Source organism: Xenopus laevis, chromosome 3L (genome assembly GCF_017654675.1).
Source record: "Xenopus laevis strain J_2021 chromosome 3L, Xenopus_laevis_v10.1, whole genome shotgun sequence".
Lineage (NCBI taxonomy): Eukaryota > Metazoa > Chordata > Amphibia > Anura > Pipidae > Xenopus > Xenopus laevis.
In genome coordinates this window covers 16,996,818-17,006,549 of record NC_054375.1, presented here as the reverse complement: position 1 = coordinate 17,006,549, position 9,732 = coordinate 16,996,818, and the positions used below count along the sequence as shown (strand labels likewise).

Below are 9,732 nucleotides of genomic sequence, written 5' to 3'. Positions count from 1 at the left end.
AAAAGGCTAATCAAGGTATCCAGATGGTGAGGGAAAAATGGGGAACACAGGAACAAAGGTACTCACTCAGGAAACAAGGTAACAAGGTTTTCAGGAACAAGGCATACAAGGTTTACAAGGTTTTCAAGGTTCAGGTTAAGATTCAGATTCGCAGGTCAGGAACAAACAGAATACATTCAATAACTCAGCCCTGAGCAAAGCTCAGGGTGGGGTTTATAAAGGGAAGGTGATTAGGAAATGGGAAACACATGAGGGTAAATGAGGTGGGTGGAAAACAGACTGTGAATAGGCAGATAACAGAAACAATAGACACAATGAGTTCAGGACCAGTCCCGAGAGCCCCCAGTGGCTCATGAGGTAAGTGCTGCAAATGACCAGAACAGCACCACCAGAGTTCAAGTCCCGGGCTGATCCTGACAGCTGGAAGCACTAGTACTGCTAGTGTGTTGTGATGCCGGTGAAAATAAAAAAAGTGTGAGAAATGTAACATATCAATTACAATGAATATAATTTTTTACCCTTTTTTTGTTGCAGTTCCCCTCAACTGAAGTGGAGTGGAAAGCAGTAGCTAAACAATTTGAAGATTACTGGAATTTTCCAAGCTGTCTTGGATCAATTGATGGAAAGCATGTGAGGATCCAGCCTCCCTCCAGTTCTGGCTCCTATTATTTTAACTACAAGGGGTATTTCAGCATTGTGCTTTTGGCAATAGTTAATGCCAAATATAAATTTTTAATGGTTGATGTGGGGAAAAATGGAAGAGTCTCAGATGGTGGAGCCATGGAACAAACCTTTTTTTTATCAGCAGCTCAAAAATGACCAATTACACCTACCATCAAATTCTGATTCAAGAGAAGGGATGAATTATGTTTGTGTTGCAGATGAAGCTTTTGCATTACATAAACATGTTTTAAAGCCTTTCCTACAAAAAAATTTGTCAACTGAAAGAAGAATTTACAATTATCTACTTTCTCGAGCTAGAAGGGTTGTAGAAAATGCTTTTGGCATACTAGCTAATCGATTTCGCATTTTCCATTCCGCCATAAATCTATCCCCAATAAAAATTGATAGTGTTCTTTTGGCCTGCTGTGTGCTACATAACTTTCTACGCCGCACAAGCAGCGCTTGCCAGGAAATATGGTGGACAGAGAGGACATCGATCAACAAACTGTTATATCAGCCGAGTGGCGAAGTGAGCCAAATGGACTTTTGGAACTGCAAGCTGCTACATCATGAAATGCTACTATTGAGGCCAAATTAAGCAGAGAGAAATATGTTGATTTCTTCAATGGCACTGGCGCAGTAGATTGGCAATCAGCTATGGTTTAAAAATTGCAATCAGCTATGGTTTTAAAATGCTATCAGCTATGGTTTTATGCTTCAGCAGTTAATGTGTACCTAAATTGTGTCAGCATTCATTTTAAAATAAAGTAAACATAATCTTTAAAATGTATACATTGTGTTTTTTATGAACTTACCTGGGACATATGTTCTGTGTGGTCCCCTTGTTCTTCAAGTACTTGTTTAGCTGTGATATCATGCGCTTGTACGGCTGTTACATCCTCTGATTGGCTTGCCTGAGTCAGTTCTGATTCAACATGACTTGAAAAGTTGGACCTGGAGTCCCTTGCCAACTCCTGATCCACTGTAAACAGTAGCAGATCATAGTACCATAGTTTCGGAACATACAGTATAAGTCATCAGCTGAGGCACCTGATTTTTTGGAAGCTTGCACTTTGTTTAATTCTTTTTTAAACAGTCCTTACATTGGAAATTTTCGTCTTCACAAATTGAACATCAGCTTTAGGGCACACTGATTTGCAAAGGTTTGCCAATTCTTCATATGCCTTTTCTCGTTTCATTTTATTCATGTAATCTCCCGATTTCACTTTCCAGAGACAAGGAAGGGCCCGGTACAATTCAATAAATTCTCTCAGGAATTCTGGGTTGGTAAATTTTTCTGCTGGCATGTTGATAATGTAGCTGAGGAAACAATCAAAACAATGATTAATAGTAATAACTACTGTTGTACAGGTAATTGCATTGACTATGTCATAAAAGGCATACTTACCAAATTATGTTAGTAGATAGCAGCAAGAAAATTCGTAGAAAGACGAAGGGATAATTCTACGATCTAGATCAGCTCGTTCGGTCCCACAAACTGCGCAACAAACGAACGAACGTATTTATTGCAGATTTCACTGGCTCCTCCTACTTCCGGTTGTGACATCACACAGGTTCCTCTGATGCAGCAGCACAGTGGAGAAGCCATGGAGGAACACAGTAGCACAAGAAAGCCTACCTATGAGGAAGACAGTGGAAGGAGAAAGGAGGAAGACAGTGCAAGGAGAAAGTTTACTGCTGAGGAAGGCAGTGGAAGGAGAAAGGAGGAAGACAGTGCAAGGAGAAAGTTTACTGCTGAGGAAGGCAGTGGAAGGAGAATGGAGGAAGACAATGCAAGGAGAAAGTTTACTGCTGAGGAAGACAGTGCAAGGAGAAAGGCTACTGCTATGTCCAAACAGGAGATGGTGTACATGGTGTCCATCCTGGAAAAAAAAAGATTATGACTGCAAAGAGGCAGAGTATTCAAGGCCGAATACAAGGAAAAATAATTTCTTTGACATAGTCATCCAAGGGCTTCACAAGAAGTTTGGAGTAACCAGATCAAAAGACCAGCTTCGTAAAAGATGGTCAGATTTGAAGTTGAGAGAGCGAGAACAACTTCTAAGCATTAGAAGGATAATTAAAAAAAGTGTGTATTTTTAGTACTTCACTAAATCGAAGTTCTAAGTTTCTAAAACGTGTTATTTACCCTTTTTTTTTTTACAGAACAAAAGCGTAAAAAGTTGCTTTGGACCAGAAAATATTCTAGAGGAAGTGCCTCTTCTTCTGTGGGCAAGCCTGATCCACCAGAGTCAGAGGATTGTGAGAAGGATGACAGGAAGGAGAATAATGACTCGGATGACACTGTGACCATTGATCCACTTGAGCAGTCCAAAACCTATGCAACCTCTGATGCAACAGAAAATCCAGTGGAAGAGTTGAGTGACATCTCCTAGCAGCCCATGCATTCTATTAACCAGTACAGGTAGGTTACACATTATAGTTCTAAGCAGCCACCACTGTTAAAAAAACAAGAAAAAAAATATTAAAACAATTTTCCACTTTATTTCACAGAAGAATACTGTAACGTTCAGTATCCCACAACCCAGAGTAAACCCCAATGTCCCGGGCTCGGCTCACGCTTCGGCCTATAACCGCCACCTTTCACGTTGGGTGGAGCCCTCCGCTACTCGGATGCCGCCAGGACTTAATAGTGAGGAGACTGAGGGAAGAACTCTGGGCGAGCAAGGGAACTAAACGTAAAGTTTATCAAAGTCCAGGAACGGGCCGAGTCGAAACCAATCGGAAATGCGGTACAAAATCGGTAAACAGCAGAGTAGTCGAGGTCACAGGCCAGTACAGCAACTAACAGGGTCGCAGTACAAAACGGAATCCAAAGAGTAGTCAGGAACAAGCAGGCGGAAGTCAAACAGTAATCAGGAATAGCCAAAGGTCACAACAAGAATCACAGAAATAATCACACCCAGGAACAATAAACAGAACCTACGTTGGGCAAGGCACAAAAGGACTGCTGGCCATTTAAAGATTTGAATTTGGTGCCATTGGACGCTGGCGAATCAGCAATCGCGCCAGCGTGACTGTCCCTTTAATTGCGGCGCGCTCCATAGGAGCTGGCGCCTGAGGCCTAGCCGCATCGGCGGCGGAGGAGAGAGACGGGCGTCCCCGTCGTCCCCTCGGTAAGTAACTCACATTACCCCCCCTCCAGAGGGGGCCACTGGACCCTTAGGTTTGTTGGGAAATTTAGAATGAAACTGTCTCACCAACCTATCCGCCTTAACATCAGAAGCAAAAACCCAGGATCTCTCCTCAGGACCATAACCCTTCCAATGAACCAGATATTGGAGTTTACCCCTAGAGATACGAGAGTCAATCAACCTGTGAACCAAAAATTCAGATTGGCCCTCAACAGAAATAGGGGGAGGAGGAGAATTCTGACGTACCACTCTAGCAGGTCTCAACAGAGATACATGGAAGGAATTAAAAATCTTGAGTTCGGCAGGAAGATTTAACCTGAAAGTACATGGGTTGATAACATCAGATATAGAGAACGGACCAATAAATTTGGGACCCAGTTTGGCTGAAGGGACTTTCAAAGAAATGTTTTTGGAGGACAGCCAAACCTTGTCACCAACCTGATACACAGGAGAATCCCTCCGATGTTTGTCTGAAGCCCTCTTCTGAGCAGCTACTGCAGAAGATAAGGACTTCTGAACCTCCTGCCAAGTCTTAGAAAAATCTTCCACAAAGGAATTAACAGCAGGAAGATCACAAGAACCTGAAAATGAAAAAACTCTGGGATGAAGACCAAACACTGTGAAAAAAGGAGATTTGCCAGTGGAGGAATGAATGGCATTGTTATAGGCAAATTCAGCCCACGGAAGAAAATTAACCCAAAGTGCCTGATTGCAGGAGACATAACATCTAAGATATTGTTCCAGAGTCTGATTTGTCCTCTCAGTCTGACCATTGGTCTGGGGATGATATGCGGAAGAGAAAGACAAATCAGTACCCATTAATGAACAAAAAGCCCGCCAGAATTTGGACACGAATTGAACCCCCCTATCCGACACAATATTGAGAGGAGCCCCGTGAAACTTAAATATATGGACAATGAAAAGTTCAGCTAGGGTCTTGGCAGAGGGAAGGGCAGAAAGAGGAATAAAATGAGACATTTTACTAAAACGGTCCACCACTACCCAGATAACAGTATGCCCCTTCGATGGAGGTAATTCTACAATGAAATCCATGGATATGAGTCCAAGGTCTCTCAGGAATAGGAAGTGACTGCAGCAACCCTTGAGGTAAAGATCTAGATGGCTTAGATCGTTGGCAGACTGGGCATGACTCAATATATTTGGCAACGTCTTGTCTTAAAGTCGGCCACCAGAGAGTACGAGACAACAAATCGCAAGTCTTCGCACAACCCGGATGACCAGCCACTTTAGAATCATGAGTCTCGTGAAAGACTGCTTCACGTAAATCACTAGGAACAAATAACTTGCCCACTGGAATATCAGGAGGGGAATCTACCTGGGCATTCGACAAGGAGGTAGAGAGATCCGGACTCAAGGCTGCCACAATCACCTTCTTAGGAACAATAGGAACTGGTTCCAAATCCTCCCTAGGCTTGGAGACAAAACTTCTAGAAAGGGCATCTGCTTTCAGATTCCTTTCTGCAGGCCTGTAGGTGATGAGAAAATTAAAACGTGAGAAAAACAATGACCACCTGGCTTGACGAGGATTTAACCGTTTAGCAGATTCAATGTACAACAAATTTTTATGATCTGTGAACACAGAAACTGTATGCTTGGCACCCTCAAGGAGATGTCTCCATTCCTCAAATGCCAATTTAATGGCCAATAATTCCCTATTGCCAATATCGTAATTGACCTCAGCAGAGGAAAAATTTTTTGAGAAAAAGGCACATGGGTGAATTTTACCAGAGACAGGATGTCGTTGAGATAATACTGCTCCGGCACCGATCTCAGACGCATCCACCTCAACAATAAAAGGCAAAGATGAGTCTGGATGCCGGAGAACTGGAGCAGAAATGAAGGTCTCTTTTAAGAGACTAAAGGCCTCAACAGCCTCAGCAGACCAAATACTAGGGTCAACCCCTTTCTTAGTTAATGCAGTAATTGGGGCCACCAATTTGGAAAAATTCAGAATAAATTGCCTATAGTAATTAGCGAACCCTAAAAATCTCTGGATCGCTTTCAAAGAAAGGGGTTGTGCCCACTGCTGAATTGCTTGGACTTTAGTGGGCTCCATCTCAAGACCAGTTTGGGAAATAATATATCCAAGGAAAGGTACAGCAGAGACTTCGAAGAGACATTTCTCAAGCTTAGCATACAGATGATTCTGCCTTAACCTGGATAGAACCTCCTGAACATGAGCACGATGGGAAAACAAATTTGAAGAAAAAATTAGAATGTCGTCTAAGTACACAACGACAAACCGACCCAAAAGATCACGGAAGATATCGTTAACCAGTTCTTGAAAAACAGCGGGGGCGTTACACAGACCAAATGGCATTACCAAGTATTCATAATGCCCATCTCGGGTATTAAAAGCGGTCTTCCACTCATCCCCCTCCTTTATCCTGATTAGATTATAGGCACCCCTTAGATCCAATTTGGAAAAAATAACAGCCCCCTTCACTCTATCAAAGCGTTCAGAGATTAAAGGGAGGGGGTAACGATTCTTGACCGTGATCTTATTTAACCCTCTATAATCGATACAGGGTCTAAGAGTCCCATCCTTCTTCTTGACAAAAAAAACCCCAGCCCCCGCAGGGGAAGAAGAAGGTCTAATGAACCCCCGCTCCAAATTCTCTTTAATATATTCCTCAATGGCTAAAGACTCGGGGAGGGAAAGAGGATATGTCCTACCCTTGGGAGGAGAAGACCCAGACAATAATTCAATAGCACAGTCATAGGGTCTATGGGGGGGTAAGGATTCAGCTGCTTTTTTACAGAAAACATCAGAAAAAGCGGCATAACAAGGAGGAAGACTCTTTAAAGAAGTAGCGGCCAGGGTCTGGACAGACTTAACACAAGAATACATACATGCAGAACTCCATTTCAAAATTTTACCAGAGGGCCAATCAACCTGGGGATTATGACCTTGTAACCAGGGGAGGCCTAAAATGACTGGAGTCTGTGGGCACTCAGTAATGAAAAATGAAAGAGATTCAAAATGATCAGAAATGGACATGTGAATAACCTTAGATCGAGTAGATACTAGTCCGGAACCCAAAGATCTACCATCAATGGCGGATAATCTGAAAGATGGAACCTGTGGTTCCCAAGGAATACCATGTTTTTGAATAAACCCAAAATCCAAAAAATTACCCGCTGCCCCAGAATCCAAAAAAGCAGAGCTCTGCACACAACCACTGTCCCAACTCAAAAGAACCGGAATTAAAATTTGAGAAGATTGGGGAGTAGAAACGACATCACCCAAGCAAGACTCCCCAGACCTGCTTAGGTTCTGTCGTTTCCCGGCCTTTTGGGACAGGTGTTGCGAAAGTGCCCCTTATCCCCACAATACAGACATAACCCATTATTCCTCCTTCGAACCCTCTCCTCGGAAGAGAGACGAGTAGAACCAATCTGCATAGGTTCTTCTAAAGATCTAGGAAAGACTTGAGGGGTGTTAAAGACATTTACAGAAGGAGGTGTAATATAGGTAACCTGCTCCTCCTGGAGTCTCTCTCTATGCCTTCGATCAATCTGGATAGCCAGATGCATGAGAGAATCCAGAGAAGACTGTGCGGGAAAATTTACAAGACTATCTTTAATAGTCGGAGCCAAACCAACCCTGAATTGACTCATAAGAGCCGTATCATTCCAGCCCGTCTCTACCGCCCAACGGCGGAATTCAGTACAATAATCCTCTGCCCGCCGTTTGCCTTGTTTAAGGGCACGTATGGCTGCGTCAGCAGAGGCGGCACAATCAGGATCATCGTAAATAATAGCCATGGCATTAAAGAAAGCCTCTAAGGAGTGACGGGCTGGATCCCTTTGAGACAAACTAAATGCCCAGAGCTGGGCATCACCCTGTAACAGCGTAACTACAAAATTCACCCTAGACTCCTCAGTAGGGAAGGAATAGGGTAAAAAACTGAAATGTAATTTACAGGCCTCTTGGAAAGTAAAAAACTTACTTCGATCCCCAGCAAACTTCTCGGGGAAAAAAAACCTTGGGCTCATGGAAGGTACTACCAGCAGGTGGAGGTAGAGAAGTGCTTGCCTGAGGAGTAGTGTTACTCGGACCAGGAACAGGCTGTTGCTGCATCATGTCAAGTCTGGAAGAAAGACCGTGAAGACATTGCACAATATAGTCTTGCTTGTCCTCCTGTTCACCAAGTCTCTGTAGAAGATTTGCCAGAATCGCTTCCGAAGGAGTGGTGGAAGCAGTAGCTTCAGCTGGCTCCATCTTCTTAGTTTTATGGCCCAATGTAATGTAACGTTCAGTATCCCACAACCCAGAGTAAACCCCAATGTCCCGGGCTCGGCTCACGCTTCGGCCTATAACCGCCGCCTTTCACGTCGGGTGGAGCCCTCCGCTACTTGGATGCCGCCAGGACTTAATAGTGAGGAGACTGAGGGAAGAACTCTGGGCGAGCAAGGGAACTAAACGTAAAGTTTATCAAAGTCCAGGAACGGGCCGAGTCTAAACCAATTGGAAATGCGGTACAAAATCGGTAAACAGCAGAGTAGTCGAGGTCACAGGCCAGGTCAGCAACTAACAGGGTCGAAGTACAAAACGGAATCCAAAGAGTAGTCAGGAACAAGCCAAAGGATCAGGGCAGGCGGAAGTCAAACAGTAATCAGGAATAGCCAAAGATCACAACAAGAATCACAGAAATAATCACACCCAGGAACAATAAACAGAACCTACGTTGGGCAAGGCACAAAAGGACTGCTGGCCATTTAAAGATTTGAATCTGGCGCCATTGGACGCTGGCGAATCAGCGCCTGCGCAATCCCTTTAATTGCTGCGCATGCGCGCGGGGCGCTCCATAGGAGCCGGCGCCTGAGGCCTAGCCGCATCGGCGGCGGAGGAGAGAGACGGGCGTCCCCGTCGAGGGGGCGACAGGCGTCCCTGTCGTCCCCTCGGTAAGTAACTCACAAATACATTGCACCACAAAAACTACTGTATCTTTATACAGAGGACAGCCAGATGTTCAAATTTCAGAAGAGTTTTCCATTGCAGCAGCAACCAAGGACTCTGATCCAAAAAAAGAACAAAATATCTTAGGGGATATTGAAAAATGCAAGCAAATCTTGGCAAACATTAAAAAATCTGTAAATTCATTAGAAACAACACTTGAGAACATATGCAAAAAAGGTTTCCAATGCTGATGAATAATTTGCTGTAAAAATCTTGTGCATTTTTTTCCCCAAGTATGTTTATCACATAATGTTTTGCATGTGTTTCAAATGCAACCAATCTTTTATTCTTTTATTCTTTTAATAGTGTTGAATGCTATAAAAAAAATTGCTGCATAGTGTATGAGCAGAATATGCTATAGCACGTTGCTTGCTGCATGTGCAGCTTAAATAAATATTTTTTTTTAAAAAAAAGTATTGGTCTTGCTTTTATTTCTATTACCTGTTGCATATGTTGCATACATATGGCTTTTAATACATATAGAGATTTTTATGTGGTTTATAATGTTTATAATGTTTTTATGTCTGTGCTGTACAGGTGGCAGCCCCTCTTGTCTTGCCCACCATCTGTCTGGCTGCTGTGACTGCTTTGTGTAGTTGTGTATTGGTTGATATTGTTGTCCAGCACCTGTCTGGTTTTTGTGTATCTGATAAAATCAGTATCTATAAAGAGATTACCTGAGATTAAAATTGTAAATGCATTTTTAACAATCAGACACAGACTGTATACCCTGCACTTTCACACTTGTAGCAGTGTTTTCACCTCATCAGACAGTAGGAGTGGTGCCAGCATTGTGTCATTGTCTGTAGGATATAGTCAGTTTCTCCTTCCATGCCCCATGCAGACATATGGATTTATAAATAAACTTTCTTTCACATATGAGGTTATAGGATGATATTTCTGCAGTGAGCACCAATTTATTTTCTTTAC

General features: G+C 43.1%; 1 long non-coding RNA gene across 1 annotated transcript; it reads right to left on the bottom strand.

Moving 5' to 3' along the window:
* Window positions 1-345: 345 nt before the first annotated feature.
* On the bottom strand, window positions 346-2,930 carry LOC108710750. Its single transcript, XR_001934778.2, has 3 exons — window positions 2,813-2,930; window positions 2,072-2,302; window positions 346-1,983 (listed from the first exon to the last, which is right to left on the bottom strand). It is a non-coding gene; the product is annotated as an uncharacterized LOC108710750 (long non-coding RNA).
* Between the last annotated feature and the right edge of the window lie 6,802 nt (window positions 2,931-9,732).